This window comes from Rhinoderma darwinii, chromosome 3 (assembly GCF_050947455.1).
Source record: "Rhinoderma darwinii isolate aRhiDar2 chromosome 3, aRhiDar2.hap1, whole genome shotgun sequence".
NCBI lineage: Eukaryota > Metazoa > Chordata > Amphibia > Anura > Rhinodermatidae > Rhinoderma > Rhinoderma darwinii.
Window position 1 is genome coordinate 408,838,783 of NC_134689.1, and position 17,753 is coordinate 408,856,535.

Consider the following 17,753-nt stretch of genomic DNA (forward strand, 5'->3'; position numbering starts at 1 on the left):
TTATACTTGCGTTTTGGTGTCTCTTTCACATCGTGTAGAGCAGAAGCAATAGGTTCACTTGGAACATTCTGTAATACAGATTTATGATGTATTTCTGATGTTCTTGGTTCTGGTGTTCTGGGCTCTGGTGTTCTGGATGGTTGACGTTGATAAACCAGAATCCTCTCCTTATGACTATTAGTAGAAGGAGCTTTGAGTCCTGTGTTGTCAGAAGGTATTGACCGGGCCCAGACGATGTTACTGAATGCCACATTATACTTGGGTTTTGGTGTCTTTTTCACATCCTGTGGAGCAGAAGCCGTGGATGGTCCAGGACGTTCCTTGTTAGACAGGACTGGTGTTCTCCTGGATTCTTGTACCCGAAATTCAGGGGTATAAATCGGCTCCTTACAAGCTTCTTGGTCTTTCAGAACATTTTCTTTTTCAGGAATGTGACTTTGTTTGGTTGTGTCCTTGGCTTCAGCTGTGCTTTTCAGAGGTGATTCTGTGTTTGGTTCTTCATCAGAATCCGAGGGCTCCTCCTCCTCCTCCTTCTCCCTCTCACTCAGGACAGGCACTATAGCCAAGGACAGTATAAGGACGAGTGGTGACATCATGATGACACAGGCCACGCCATTGATGAGCCGAGCATGAAGTTTGATCTCACATTCAGAGGGGTCTTTTTTGGGAACCACAGGTGGTGGGTTGTCCTGCAATGGAAAGAGGAATAATAAAATCTTGTAGATATTAGGTTACCGCGCCATTTGTGTTCTTGCTGCGCCATTTTATCATCTCCTTTTCTTGTGTTGAATCTGCACATTTTTACTTACCGCAAAGACCATTGCATTTATCCAGTTGTAGAACCTCTGTAATATAATCGGCTTCTCACGGGGGGCAATAGATTCATTTGGAACATTCTGTAAGACAGATTTATGATATATTCATGACATGTCACATGACTGTCGCCATCACTATCTTAACCCCTTAAAAACACAGCCTATTTCGGACCAAAGGAGGCAGCGATATTTTTGTTTTGTTTTTCCTTCTTCGTATTCTGAAAGTCATAATCTTTATTTGGTTTTTAGTCTATGGAGTCATATGAGGGCTTATTTTTTTTAGGACAAGACGTACATTTTAATGGCAACATTTTGGGGTACATATAATGTATTGTATTCGTTTTATTAACTTTCTTTTGGTGGGAGAGAGGAAAAAATCTGCAATTCTACCATTGTTTTTTGGATTTTGTTTTTACAGAGTTCAACGTGCGCTATAATTGACATAATAAATTTATTCTAAGCGATACCAAATGTATATTTTTTTTCATGATTTTCCACTTTTGCTCAATAAAAATCCTTTTTTTTTCGAAAATATTTTATTGTGTTGCTGCATTTAAAGACCCCTATCATTTTTTTTATTTTATTTAAAGGAGCTCTATGTTGTCTTATGTTTTGCAGGACGAGTTGTAGTTTTTATTGGTACCATTTTGGGGTACATACTATATTCTTTTCACTTGTATTTCAGTTTCATTCAGAGGCGGGATGATCAAAAAACAGCAATTTTGCTGTTGATTTTTAGTATATTACGAAGGCAGTGATACCAAATATGTATAGTTTTTTTTTACATTTTTTGCAGTTTTTCCAAAATAAATGGCTTTGTACAGGGAAAAAACAGCGACTTTCAGGTATTTTTAAATATCTTTAGAAAATGTTTTTAACTTTTATTGTTCGTCCCATATGGGACTTGAACATCTGACTTTCTGATTACTTATATAATACATTATGTAACACTTCTGTATTTCAATGCATTATATGTGTCAGTGTAAAACTGGCAGGCAGCTTATTAGGCTTCCGTTTATGCCAGACCTGCCATAGAAACCCATCGGCACACCGCGATGCGTTTTCATGGAGCCCCGGTGTAGTGACAGAGGGAGGCCACTAAGGGGTTAAATGTTCAGGATCAGCGTTTTCTCCATTCCCGGCGGTTAGAGTCTCTGCTATCACAGCGTTGTAATACTACAGCAGCTCGCGTTATCTTACTGCAAGCCATGACGTATTATTACAGAGTAGGGTGGAAGGGGTTAAAATCGGGATGGTCACCATAGTAACACAGCAGAAATACCCGTTCTACCCACAACTTATACAGGGACTTTACCCTATAGGGTCCCTGAATAATAAGCCCCAACAATAGAGAAGCTACTTACCCCAATGCACCACTCTCGTGTCCTTGTATGTCCAGGAGGAACGTACGGGTCCCCAACTGGGTCAGATAGAAATCCCTACAACACAAGTGATAGATGTAATGTAGACTCTATTCTATCCCGTGCAGGTAATGGGATTATTACATCTATATTCCTGTACAGCTGATTATTAGGATCTCCTCATCTACTTTATGTCTATTGTTTCTATGAAGAGCCGACATTTCCTGATAATAAATATTATACTGGTGATACAACCAGATACAAGCAAGTAACTCACCCCAAAGAGCTGGAATACGACCCGTATATGTGGAACCACGTCCTCAGACTGGAAATCCTGAAAGACAAGAAGTGGCTGTAATACCCCGGATATGAGGGGTTTGGTTGGACACCCCCTTTTTTCAGATTGTGTGTCCCACAGAGACAGGATAATGACGGGGCCCCCACTACTAGTGACCTAAATAATGAACTGCCCCCGAAATCACCGGACGACCACTGTTCTCAATGCCGGCCTGTTGTCCTCCAGAGCTGAGAGATATATTACATGAGACTCTCAGCAGCAGCTAGTAGAGGGGGGTCCTGAGTGGGGGTGACCCCTCTATCAGCGTAATAGAGTAATGGACACCAGACAACCCCTCTAATAGGTCGTTTTGTCAGAAATCAGTAGAAAGTTGTTGCGTTACCTCAAAGTTCCATGTTTTCTGGGGTTCGGAGGGACCATCATAGAATGGAAGATATTTAATCCAGAAGAAATGGTCCTGTAAGAGACAATATGATCATTATAGTCCTATATCTCCTCCATAGAAGAGCGCAGTATATTTATATATATGGTGAGGAATGTTCTAGAGGCCCAGAATGTAGCCAATCACAGTGCAGAAGCCAGTGACATCACACAACGTCTATTCCCATCCCCCCCCAAGTTCTACAAGGAACGTCCGCGTCCCCGTATTCCATGAAAAGAATAATCCATTAATAATATCAGAAGAAGTTGTGGATTTACCTCCAGCGTCCATGGAATCAGGTTGTTGGTTGGACTTTCATATGATGGAAGGTGATGAGTCCAGTATGAAAAGTCCTGCGAGAGACAAAATCATCATTATAGTCAACTCCGTCCCATACAGAGCAGTGTATATGTATATATGTGCCCCCTATAGATATATATAGTGTACAGACCCCACACTTATATCCGCTCTGACCATTTATATACTCTGTATATTCTCCTGTCATATCTCCCCCTTTATAGCAGATAATTTCTCCCCCCCCCCAATCACCTGACACTGCCGCAGCCGATTCCAAGTTACCTCCATATTGAATAAGGGAAACATACTCACCGGCAGCGTACCGCAATGTACGAGGTAGATCAAGTTCAAAGACAGAAAAAATAGGATAATCCTCATTTTCTCCAATACTTCAAAGGGTCTCTCAGCACCAAGATGCCAATGAGATAGAAGCTGCAGGTGGGCGGAGCAACTTTAAATACCCCCAGCTGTGACATCACAATGTCCTCTGTGACATCACAATTCTCTTTGTGACATCATCACCGACCACACAATACCCCATGACATCATCACACACCACTAGACATCATATGACTCTGAGACTATGGGCCTCATGTATCATAATCGTGTAATAGAAAAAATGTCCTTGTTGTCCATAGCAACCAATCACAGAGCAGCTTTCATTGTAGCACAACAGTTAGGAGATGAGAGCTGCACTGTGATTGGTTGCTATGGGTAACTAGGACAGTTCTCCTCTTATACAGTGTGGATACATGAGGCCGCCATCTTTGAATGATCTTCCTGAACCATTAAAAATGAGAATTATCGTCTTCAGTATGGAGGTACACTATGGAGGGGTCACATAGAAACATCAACATGGCCCTTCTCCTTGTGTGGACCCTAAAAAAATCAACAACTCATCTACTCTCCAATATATATCTATCATCCTACTACATCTCATTATCCCCTACACATCCTTACATTCATCCAGAGCCCTCGATACCTAACAAGTGTGGCCCCCCCTGTGGAGCTGCAGATGTGGGTTTGGAGGCAGGAGAGGGGCCCAGCGTCTAGACACCCCTCCCCCAGACACTGACTTTGGACTCAGGAATTGTCCCTTGGGTAATGGCGGCTCCGCTCTGGACCTTACTGCACTGACGTGGCCCAATACTGAGTTACAGACTATGGACTTGTCACTATAAGAGGGGGTCACATTTACCCCATTTACTTATTGTTGGGCTTTAAAGGGACAGTAGCAAGTACCCACAATGAAGTCCAGGACATTGCCATTATCGTTACCCCCTCCCCCATCACCTCACCCTGTCGCAGCTGATTCTAGGCACCCGCCATATGTAATAATAGAGATGTACTCACCGGCAGCGTACCGCAATGTACGGGGTAGATCAAGTTCAAAAACAGGAGTAATAGGATAATCCTCATTGTCTCCAATACGTCAAGGGGTCTCTCAGCACCAAGATGCCAAAGAGATACAAGCTGCAGGTGCACGGAACACCCTTATATACCCCCCATTGTGACATCACAATACCCTCTGTGACATCATCACCCACCACACGACACCACGTGACATCATCACCCACCACACAATACCAAATGACGTCATCACCCACCACACAATACCACATGACATCATCACCCACCACACTACCCTCTGTGACATCACGCACCACATGTCACCACGTGACATTATCACTCAGCACAAGACGTCATGTGACCAGCACAATTTCCAGATTTAGTTATTTCTAAAGTAAAATCTTGAGTTTCTTGTACTGTCCCTGGACATTGGGGAGTGCTGGTGACGTGTGTGACAGTGCCATAGTGAGACCTCGCTTCTCCTGTATACCAGGATACATGATAAGGCCACATGCACACGTTGCATATTTTGCTGCGGAAGATACACACTAAAACCGCAGCAATACTCAGGAAACTCAAGGTAAAAACTGTACCCAATCATGCGTTTTTCTATAAGTTTTTTTACGTTTTGATGAGATTTTCGGCGCGTTTTCATGCTGCGGGTTTTGGTGCGATTTTCCACAGCACTAGGCAGATATAATTTGCAAGGGGAATCGCAAAATAAATTGACATGCTGCGGATTCTAAAAAACACATTGCTGGTCAATTTCCGTCCCGAAAAATATTGCAGCGAGTACATGAGATTTCCTGGAATCTCATTGACTATGCTGGTACTGTATTACGCTATCCGCGCGGCATAGCCACACGTATACGCATCGTGTGCATTGAGCCTTACGCTCAGGAGTGAACCTAGCCCCTCTTCTGCCTGAGGCGAACTATAAAAAGGCGCCCCCCCCCCAATCTATCGGAGTTTTCTCATTACTACCTTTACACATCAAACCCGCAATATATAAAAAAAAAATAATTAGGAAAACATTTGTTGTTTATTTGTAAAGTGCTGTTTAACCCCTTCCCGCCCTAGCCACTTTTGACCTTCCTGACAGAGCCTCATTTTTCAAATCTGACATGTTCACTTTATGTGGTAATAACTCTGGAATGCTTTCACCTATCCAAGCGATTCTGAGATTGTTTTCTCGTGACACATTGCACTTTAAGTTACTAGCAAAATTTGCTCGATATGTTCTATATTTAATTGTGAATAACACCGAAAATTAGCGAAAAATTGCAAAAATTAGCATTTTTCTCAATTTAAATGTATCTGCTTGTAAGACAGGCAGTTATACCACACAAAATGGTTGCTAATTAACATCACCCATATGTCTACTTTAGATTGGCATCGTTTTTTGAACATCCTTTTATTTTTCTATGACATCACAAGGCCTACAACTTTAGCAGCAATTTGAACCGATAAAAACACAGGGACATATACAAAAACACCGAAAAAGGCCATACTTACAAATGGACACAGCCAGGCCAGAAATGCTGATGAAAGGGCGAGCAGGTGCTTTAAATAATAATAGCCACTCCCACTAGTCTTGAGGGGAGTGGTGTGTGGTGCATGGGATGTGTAGTAAGAAATAATAAATGAATAGTGTGTGTGCAAGTGTAATACTATAAGTGAAATATAGGGGGCAGTAATAAATGAAGTGCCTCAATAGAAATAAATGGATAATGGGGTGCAAGTGAGTGAAACATGGAGGGATAGTGTGTACGTCATGAGGCACAACGTGTATAGCCAGGTAGAAGCCTATTTGTGACGCCTTGATAATTCATAGAGCGGGCTACCCTGCTTGCTATGCCAAACAACAACACACCATGCTCTCCCAGCATCAAAGACCCAGCTGTGTCCAAGAGAAGCGAATATACATAATAATGAAAAATACCTGGGGTATTGGTAATCATTTTGGCCAAAAGGACGCAAGCTCGCAATCCACGACAAGGATCCCCAGACTTGCGAGTCCCTAAATCCTAAACTGGAACAGAACGTTCCAGATGCACAAACAGAACCGATAAAAACACAGGGACATATACAAAAACACCGAAAAAGGCCATGCTTACAAATGGACACAGCCAGGCCAGAAATGCTGATGAAAGGGCGAGCAGGTGCTTTAAATAATAATAGCCACTCCCACTAGTCTTGAGGGGAGTGGTGTGTGGTGCATGGGATGTGTAGTAAGAAATAATAAATGAATAGTGTGTGTGCAAGTGTAATACTATAAGTGAAATATAGGGGGCAGTAATAAATGAAGTGCCTCAATAGAAATAAATGGATAATGGGGTGCAAGTGAGTGAAACATGGAGGGATAGTGTGTACGTCATGAGGCACAACGTGTATAGCCAGGTAGAAGCAGCAATTTCTCACATTTTCAAGAAAATGTCAAAAGGCCATTTTTACAGGGGCCAGTTCAGTTGTGAAGTGGCTTTGAGGGCCTTATATATTAGAAACCCCCAAAAAGTCACCCCATTTTAAAAACTTCACCCCTCAAAGTATTCAAAACAGCATTTAGAAAATGTCTTAACCCTTTACACATTTCACAGGAATTAAAGCAAAGTAGAGGTGGAATTTACAAATTTCATATTTATTGGCAGAAATAAATTTTTAATACTATTTTTTTATTACACAGAAGGTTTTAGCAGAGAAATTCAACTCAATATTTGTTGCCCAGTCTCTGCAGTTTTAGGAAATATCCCACATGTGGTCGTAGCGTGCTACTGGAATGAAGCACAGGCCTCAGAAGCAAAGGAACACCTAGTGGATTTTGGGGCCTTATTTTGTTAGAAGGGCTCTTGCAGTGACAAAACAGTACAAATCCCCCAAAAGTGACCCCATCTGGGAAACTAGACACCTCAAGGAAATTATCTAGGGGTATGGTGAGCATTTTGACCGCACAGGTTTTTTACAGAATTTATTGGAAGTAGGCCGTGAAAATTAAAATCAACATTTATTCAAAGAAAATTTAGGTTTAGCCATTTTTTTTCTCATTTCCACAAGGACTGAAGGAGAAAAAGCACCGTAAAATTTGTAAAGCAATGTCTCCCGAGTAAAACAATACCCCACATGTGGTAATAAACGGATATTTGAACACAGGGCAGGGCTTAGAAGGGATGGAGTGCCATTTGGCTTTGGGAGATCACATTTAGCAGGAATGGTTTGAGAGGCCTTGTCACATTTACAAAGCCCCTGAGGGGACTAAACAGTGGAAACCCCCCACAAGTGACCCCATCTGGGAAACTAGACACCTCAAGGAAATTATCTAGGGGTATGGTAAGCATTTTGACCGCACAGGTTTTTTACAGAATTTATTGGAAGTAGGCCGTGAAAATTAAAATCAACATTTATTCAAAGAAAATTTAGGTTTAGCCATTTTTTTTCTCATTTCCACAAGGACTGAAGGAGAAAAAGCACCGTAAAATTTGTAAAGCAATGTCTCCCGAGTAAAACAATACCCCACATGTGGTAATAAACGGATATTTGAACACAGGGCATGGCTTAGAAGGGATGGAGTGCCATTTGGCTTTGGGAGATCACATTTAGCAGGAATGGTTTGAGAGGCCTTGTCACATTTACAAAGCCCCTGAGGGGACTAAACAGTGGAAACCCCCCACAAGTGACCCCATCTGGGAAACTAGACACCTCAAGGAAATTATCTAGGGGTATGGTGAGCATTTTGACCGCACAGGTTTTTTACAGAATTTATTGGAAGTAGGCCGTGAAAATTAAAATCAACATTTATTCAAAGAAAATTTAGGTTTAGCCATTTTTTTTCTCATTTCCACAAGGACTGAAGGAGAAAAAGCACCGTAAAATTTGTAAAGCAATGTCTCCCGAGTAAAACAATACCCCACATGTGGTAATAAACGGATATTTGAACACAGGGCATGGCTTAGAAGGGATGGAGTGCCATTTGGCTTTGGGAGATCACATTTAGCAGGAATGGTTTGAGAGGCCTTGTCACATTTACAAAGCCCCTGAGGGGACTAAACAGTGGAAACCCCCCACAAGTGACCCCATTTCGGAAACTACACCCATTGAGGAAATTATCTAGGGGTATAGTGAGAATTTTTAGTTTTGTTTTAGGTGGTTTTTTTTTACAATTTTTAAATGATCAAATTTTAAATGGGGCTGGTCAGTAGAAAAATTAATAATTGGTCATGGCCAGTATGGGAGACAGAAAAGGTGAATAATGAATAAATAAATTAAAAATCCAAGGAGGTATGATATATTTTGAAACATTGGTTCATGCACAGGCCGGGATTTGTGGGACATGTCTCACAATGGTATGTGGTGTCCTTACGAATGCCTCGCTTGGCACACACACGGCATTTTTTTTGGGGCTTCTTTTTTTTTTCAGTGGGGGGGATTTCTGTCGGGAAATGCTGGCCGGGAATTATCCTACTGACGGAAGAGCCAGATGAACTGCCCTCTCCTTCCTGGTTACCAAACATCAGGGACTTTATGACCTTTTCCTGAAATTGCAGGAACGTACCTCCACTGCTGGCATATCTATAGAGGACAAAGGCGTTGTATAAAGCCATCTGTGTAAGATGCACAGACAGCTTCTTATACCATACTCTGGTCTTGCGCATGGCGTTGTATGGTTTTATAACCTGGTCGGACAGGTCAACGCCACCCATATACTTGTTGTACTCCTGTACACAATATGGTTTTGGGACTTGGGAAGTGGATCCACGTACAGGGACTAGGCTGCATCTGCTGTCGTGTATGCTGGTCAGTATAAGGACGTCCCTTTTATCCTTATACTTTAGGAGGAGCAGATTGTCGCAGCAGAAAGCTTTGCTCTCTCCTAATTTTAGGATCTGACCCAGCAATGTTTTGGGGAGGCCCTTCTTATTTTTGCGGATTGTTCCGCATGCCAAGGTGGATCTGGACAAGAGAACTTTTACTAAGGGGACACTGTTATAAAAGTTGTCCAGATAAAGATGATAGCCTTTCCCAAGTAAAGGATGGATAAGATCCCATACGATCTTTCCACTAATTCCAAGGAAAGGGGGGCATTCTGGGGGATCTATATGGGAGTCTTTTCCCTCATAGACCCTAAAGGAGTAGGTGTAACCGGTGGCACTTTCGCACAGCTTGTAGAGCTTTATGCCGTACCGGGCTCTTTTATTGGGTAGATACTGCCTGAAGTGCAGTCTACCCTTGAAGCTGACTAGGGATTCATCTACCGAAATATTTTGCTGGGGGGTATAAACGTGGGAAAAAATTTGGGAGTAGTGGGCAATCAATGGTCGTATTTTATATAGCCTATCAAAATTTGGGTCCTGTGGGGGTGGGCACTGGCTATTATCATTGTAATGAAGGAATTTCAGGATGGCTTCGAAGCGCTTCCTTGGCATTACTGTGCGGTAAATGGGGGTGTTATATAAAATATCAAGGGACCAATAGTCTCTAATCCTAGGCTTTTTTATTAGGCCAAAACTTAAAAATATGCCCCAAAACTTCCGCAATTCCACTAGGTTTGTGGGGGTCCAATTTTGGCTTCTCCCATAATAAGAGTCAGGGTTCTGGGCGATAAATTGTTCCGCATAGATGTTGGTCTGCTGGACCATTAACGCTAAAAGGGAGTCTGAAAAAAAAAGGTTAAAATAATCAATGGGGCTGAAACCCGTCATTTCAATTTGAATGCCTGAGCGGGCTGTAAACTCAGGCACCTGGGGGGTATAATTCTCTGCAGCTTCCCAGGTCAGCTCAGGCAGATCAGGAACTACGGCTCTTCTACGCCGACTGGGGGGTGCAGATTCAGAGTCACTGGATGCAGAGGAAGATGGAAGCACGAACTGCTCCTCACCTTCACTTGCGCTGTCCGTGTCGGAACACAGCATTGCAGATGCTTCCTCGGCTAAAAAGACTCTTTTGGCCATACTGAAAAACTTGTGCTACCTAACTAACTAAAAACAGGTTAGTGGGCACAAAAGGGCAGAAAAGCGGCAGATCGCTGTTTTTTTTTAACTTACGCACTGTATTTATTCCTGTCTCCGTCTCTCACAAGCTCTCTGACAGGAAAGAGCTTGTCAGAGACGGAGATGCCGGCAAACCACGGCTCCTGCGCTGTGATTGGCCTGTCAGTACTGACCAATCACAGCTCGTTTCCGGCACAGGGACCACTCTGATTGGTCCTGTTTGAATCCTGCTTTGTGATCGGGACGCTGTCACCATGTCTGTTGACATGGTGACAGTTTGAAGCTTGGGCATGCACAGCTTCCCCATGGCTCCTCTATCCCCCCCACGGGTGCAATAGGCAGGCACCACTGCTACTGCGCTGTGATTGGCCTGTCAGTACTGACCAATCACAGCTCGTTTCCGGCACAGGGACCACTCTGATTGGTCCTGTTTGAATCCTGCTTTGCGATCGGGACACTGTCACCATGTCTGTTGACATGGTGACAGTTTGAAGCTTGGGCATGCACAGCTTCCCCATGGCTCCTCTATTCCCCCCACGGGTGCAATAGGCAGGCAACACTGCTCCTGCGCTATGATTGGCCTGTCAGTACTGACCAATCACAGCTCGTTTCCGGCACAGGGACCACTCTGATTGGTCCTGTTTGAATCCTGCTTTGCGATCGGGACGCTGTCACCATGTCTGTTGACATGGTGACAGTTTGAAGCTTGGGCATGCACAGCTTCCCCATGGCTCCTCTATTCCCCCACGGGTGCAAAAGGCAGGCACACGCCGCTCATACTCGGAACTGGCTCCCGGCCGCTTTCGGAAGGAGACGCCGACGTGGCCTTGCTCGTGCAACTCCAGGTGGGCTTGAGGCTTCCGAAAATGCCATAAAAAAAAAAAGATTTTTTTATTATGAAGGTAGAAAAATCAGCGGGACCGACCCGCGAGCGAGGCCGACGGGGAGTTCCAGGAGGTCGGCATGAGTTGGCCGTGCATACCGCTAAAGCCCTCAAACTCCGACGCTGGCGCTGAGGAGCTCGTACACGGCTGCAACCGGGCTGGCACGGCTTCCCCATGGCTCCTCTATCCCCCCAAGGATGCCATAGGCAGGCACACGCCGCTCATACCCGGAGCGGGCACACCGCCGCTGACATGCATCCTTCGCGGACCGGAAGTGCTTGTCAGCCGGCTGGACACAACGGGACTCGCCGCGGGCGCTGTGGAGCTCCCACAAGGAAGCTGCCGGCATGTACAAGCTCCCAAGGGGCCCCTCTATCCCCCCACGGGTGCAAAAGGCAGGCACACGCCGCTCATACTCGGAACTGGCTCCCGGCCGCTTTCGGAAGGAGACGCCGACGTGGCCTTGCTCGTGCAACTCCAGGTGGGCTTGAGGCTTCCGAAAATGCCATAAAAAAAAAAAAAATTTTTTATTATGAAGGTAGAAAAATCAGCGGGACCGACCCGCGAGCGAGGCCGACGGGGAGTTCCAGGAGGTCGGCATGAGTTGGCCGTGCATACCGCTAAAGCCCTCAAACTCCGACGCTGGCGCTGAGGAGCTCGTACACGGCTGCAACCGGGCTGGCACGGCTTCCCCATGGCTCCTCTATCCCCCCAAGGATGCCATAGGCAGGCACACGCCGCTCATACCCGGAGCGGGCACACCGCCGCTGACATGCATCCTTCGCGGACCGGAAGTGCTTGTCAGCCGGCTGGACACAACGGGACTCGCCGCGGGCGCTGTGGAGCTCCCACAAGGAAGCTGCCGGCATGTACAAGCTCCCAAGTTGGCCGCTCCTACCGCTCTTGCCCTGGAAGTCCACAGCGGGCGCTGCAGAGCTCCTACACGGCTGCCCCCGGTCTTACACAGCTTCCCCATGGCTCCTGTATCCCCCCCACGGGTGCAGGCACACGCCGCTCATACACTCTGGGGCTGGCTGACAGCCCAGGTGACTTGCCACCTCCTAGCCGACCGGAAGTACATGTCAGGCGGCTTGGGACATAGTGGGACCCCCCCCCCGCTGGCGCTGTGGAGCTCATACACTGTTGCCACCGGGCATGCACAGCTTGCATACGGCTCCTCTACCCCGGGCTGCAATGGGCAGCACACCCCGCTCATACACTCTGGAGCTGGCTGACAGCAACTGCTGCTGATAATGATGATGACGATAATGTGCAAAGGGTTATCTATCGGCGGACAGTATCACACTCTGGCCCTGGAACTGTGCCACGGTCTGCCTCTGCTGTTCACTACCGCCTCTGACATTTTTGAACATACCCCACTTTAACTTGATTTTAAATGTTTCACTTTCAAATGTTTCACTTTCAGTAGCAGAAATGCCATTCTTTGACATTTGGGCCTTTTTATTGTCACTGCTGCTTGGTCACCAAATGGATCTCCTTGGATTGAGGCCTAGTCCTCTCCCCACCGCCCTGGAACTCTGCCCCGGCCTACGCTGCCTGCCGTCACACCCCTGGCCCTGGAACTCTGCCCCGGCCTACCTCTGCTGTTCACTACCGCCTCTGACATTTTTGAACATACCCCACTTTAACTTGATTTTAAATGTTTCACTTTCAAATGTTTCACTTTCAGTTGCAGAAATGTCATTCTTTGACATTTGGGCCTTTTTATTTTCACTGCTGCTTGGTCACCAAATGGATCTCCTTGGATTGAGGCCTAGTCCTCTCCCCACCGCCCTGGAACTCTGCCCTGGCCTACGCTGCCTGCCGTCACACCCCTGGCCCTGGAACTCTGCCCCGGCCTACCTCTGCTGTTCACTACCGCCTCTGACATTTTTGAACATACCCCACTTTAACTTGATTTTAAATGTTTCACTTTCAAATGTTTCACTTTCAGTAGCAGAAATGGCATTCTTTGACATTTGGGCCTTTTTATTTTCAATGCTGCTTGGTCACCAAATGGATCTCCTTGGATTGAGGCCTAGTCCTCTCCCCACCGCCCTGGAACTCTGCCCCGGCCTACGCTGCCTGCCGTCACCCCCTGGCCCTGGAACTCTGCCCCGGCCTGCCTCTGCTGCTCACCACCGCCTCTGACATTTGTGAACATACCCCACTTTAACTTGATTTTAAATGTTTCACTTTCAAATGTTTCACTTTCAGTAGCAGAAATGGCATTCTTTGACATTTGGGCCTTTTTATTTTCACTGCTGCTTGGTCACCAAATGGATCTCCTTGGATTGAGGCCTAGTCCTCTCCCCACCGCCCTGGAACTCTGCCCCGGCCTACGCTGCCTGCCGTCACACCCCTGGCCCTGGAACTCTGCCCCGGCCTGCCTCTGCTGCTCACCACCGCCTCTGACATTTGTGAACATACCCCACTTTAACTTGATTTTAAATGTTTCACTTTCAAATGTTTCACTTTCAGTAGCAGAAATGGCATTCTTTGACATTTGGGCCTTTTTATTTTCACTGCTGCTTGGTCACCAAATGGATCTCCTTGGATTGAGGCCTAGTCCTCTCCCCACCGCCCTGGAACTCTGCCCCGGCCTACGCTGCCTGCCGTCACACCCCTGGCCCTGGAACTCTGCCCCGGCCTGCCTCTGCTGCTCACCACCGCCTCTGACATTTTTGAACATACCCCACTTTAACTTGATTTTAAATGTTTCACTTTCAAATGTTTCACTTTCAGTAGCAGAAATGTCATTCTTTGACATTTGGGCCTTTTTATTTTCACTGCTGCTTGGTCACCAAATGGATCTCCTTGGATTGAGGCCTAGTCCTCTCCCCACCGCCCTGGAACTCTGCCCCGGCCTACGCTGCCTGCTGTCACACCCCTGGCCCTGGAACTCTGCCCCGGCCTGCCTCTGCTGCTCACCACCGCCTCTGACATTTGTGAACATACCCCACTGTAACTTGATTTTAAATGTTTCACTTTCAGTAGCAGAAATGTCATTCTTTGGCATTTGGGCCTTTTTATTGTCACTGCTGTTTAGTCACCAAATGGATCTCCTTGGATTGAGGCCCAGTCCTCTCCCCACCGCCCTGGAACTCTGCCCCGGCCTACGCTGCCTGCCGTCACCCCCTGGCCCTGGAACTCTGCCCCGGCCTGCCTCTGCTGCTCACCACCGCCTCTGACATTTTTGAACATACCCCACTTTAACTTGATTTTAAATGTTTCACTTTCAAATGTTTCACTTTCAGTAGCAGAAGTGTCATTCTTTGACATTTGGGCCTTTTTATTTTCACTGCTGTTTGGTCACCAAATGGATCTCCTTACCTACCAGCAATCACCCTGGAACTCTGGCTGGGCATGGGGATGCAAGTTGCTCCCGCTGACTCCCACCGGGACCTACCTGCAATCACCCTGGAACTCTGGCTGGGCATGGGGATGCAGGTTGCTCCCGCTGCCCCCCTTCCACCCCACCGGGACCTACCAGCAATCACCCTGGAACTCTGGCTGGGCATGGAGATGCGGGTTGCTCCCCCTTCCACCCCACCGGGACCTACCAGCAATCGCCCTGGAACTCTGGCTGGGCATGGGGATGCAAGTTGCTCCCGCTGACTCCCACCGGGACCTACCTGCAATCACCCTGGAACTCTGGCTGGGCATGGGGATGCAAGTTGCTCCCGCTGCTCCCCTTCCACCCCACCGGGACCTACCACCAATCACCCTGGAACTCTGGCTGGGCATGGAGATGCAAGTTGCTCCCGCTGCCCCCCCACCGGGACCTACCTGCAATCACCCTGGAACTCTGGCTGGGCATGGGGATGCAGGTTGCTCCCGCTGCTCCCCTTCCACCCCACCGGGACCTACCACCAATCACCCTGGAACTCTAGCTGGGCATGGGGATGCAGGTTGCTCCCGCTGCCCCCCCACCGGGTCCTTCCAGCAATCACCCTGGAACTCTGGCTGTGCATGGGGATGCATGTTGCTCCCGCTGGCCCCCAACGGGACCTACCTGCAATCACCCTGGAACTCTGGCTGGGCATGAGGATGCAGGTTGCTCCCGCTGCCCCCCCACCGGGACCTACCACCAATCACCCTGGAACTCTGGCTGGGCATGGGGATGCAGGTTGCTCCCGCTGGCCCCCCACCGGGACCTACCTGCAATCACTCTGGAACTCTGGCTGGGCATAGGGACACAGGTTGGTCCCGCTGCCCCCCCTTCCACCCCACCGGGACATACGTGCAATCATCCTGGAACTCTGGCTGGGCATGGGGATGCAAGTTGCTCCCGCTGCCCCCCCCACCGGGTCCTTCCTGCAATCACCCTAGAACTCTGGCTGGGCATGGGGATGCATGTTGCTCCCGCTGGCCCCCAACGGGACCTACCTGCAATCACTCTGGAACTCTGGCTGGGCATAGGGACACAGGTTGGTCCCGCTGCCCCCCCTTCCACCCCACCGGGACATACCTGCAATCACCCTGGAACTCTGGCTGGGCATGAGGATGCAGGTTGCTCCCGCTGCCCCCCACCGGGACCTACCACCAATCACCCTGGAACTCTGGCTGGGCATGGGGATGCAGGTTGCTCCCGCTGCCCCCCCACCGGGACCTACCACCAATCACCCTGGAACTCTGGCTGGGCATGGGGATGTAGGTTTCTCCCGCTGCCCCCCCACCGGTACCTACCACCAATCACCCTGGAACTCTGGCTGGGCATGGGGATGCAGGTTGCTCCCGCTGCCCCCCCACCGGGACCTACCACCAATCACCCTGGAACTCTGGCTGGGCATGGGGATGCATGTTGCTCCCGCTGGCCCCCAACGGGACCTACCTGCAATCACCCTGGAACTCTGGCTGGGCATGAGGATGCAGGTTGCTCCCGCTGCCCCCCCACCGGGTCCTTCCAGCAATCACCCTGGAACTCTGGCTGGGCATGAGGATGCAGGTTGCTCCCGCTGCCCCCCCACCGGGACCTACCACCAATCACCCTGGAACTCTAGCTGGGCATGGGGATGCAGGTTGCTCCCGCTGCCCCCCCACCGGGTCCTTCCAGCAATCACCCTGGAACTCTGGCTGGGCATGGGGATGCATGTTGCTCCCGCTGGCCCCCAACGGGACCTACCTGCAATCACCCTGGAACTCTGGCTGGGCATAAGGATGCAGGTTGCTCCCGCTGCCCCCCCACCGGGACCTACCACCAATCACCCTGGAACTCTGGCTGGGCATGGGGATGCAGGTTGCTCCCGCTGCCCCCCCACCGGGACCTACCACCAATCACCCTGGAACTCTAGCTGGGCATGGGGATGCAGGTTGCTCCCGCTGCCCCCCCACCGGGTCCTTCCAGCAATCACCCTGGAACTCTGGCTGGGCATGGGGATGTAGGTTTCTCCCGCTGCCCCCCCACCGGGACCTACCACCAATCACCCTGGAACTCTGGCTGGGCATGGGGATGCAGGTTGCTCCCGCTGCCCCCCCACCGGGACCTACCACCAATCACCCTGGAACTCTAGCTGGGCATGGGGATGCAGGTTGCTCCCGCTGCCCCCCCACCGGGTCCTTCCAGCAATCACCCTGGAACTCTGGCTGGGCATGGGGATGTAGGTTTCTCCCGCTGCCCCCCCACCGGGACCTACCACCAATCACCCTGGAACTCTGGCTGGGCATGGGGATGTAGGTTTCTCCCGCTGCCCCCCCCACCGGTACCTACCACCAATCACCCTGGAACTCTGGCTGGGCATGAGGATGCATGTTGCTCCCGCTGGCCCCCAACGGGACCTACCTGCAATCACCCTGGAACTCTGGCTGGGCATGGGGATGCAGGTTGCTCCCGCTGCCCCCCCCACCGGGACCTACCACCAATCACCCTGGAACTCTAGCTGGGCATGGGGATGCAGGTTGCTCCCGCTGCCCCCCCACCGGGTCCTTCCAGCAATCACCCTGGAACTCTGGCTGGGCATGGGGATGTAGGTTTCTCCCGCTGCCCCCCCCCCACCGGTACCTACCACCAATCACCCTGGAACTCTGGCTGGGCATGAGGATGCAGGTTGCTCCCGCTGCCCCCCACCGGGACCTACCACCAATCACCCTGGAACTCTGGCTGGGCATGGGGATGCAGGTTGCTCCCGCTGCCCCCCCCACCGGGACCTACCACCAATCACCCTGGAACTCTAGCTGGGCATGGGGATGCAGGTTGCTCCCGCTGCCCCCCCACCGGGTCCTTCCAGCAATCACCCTGGAACTCTGGCTGGGCATGGGGATGTAGGTTTCTCCCGCTGCCCCCCCCCCACCGGTACCTACCACCAATCACCCTGGAACTCTGGCTGGGCATGAGGATGCAGGTTGC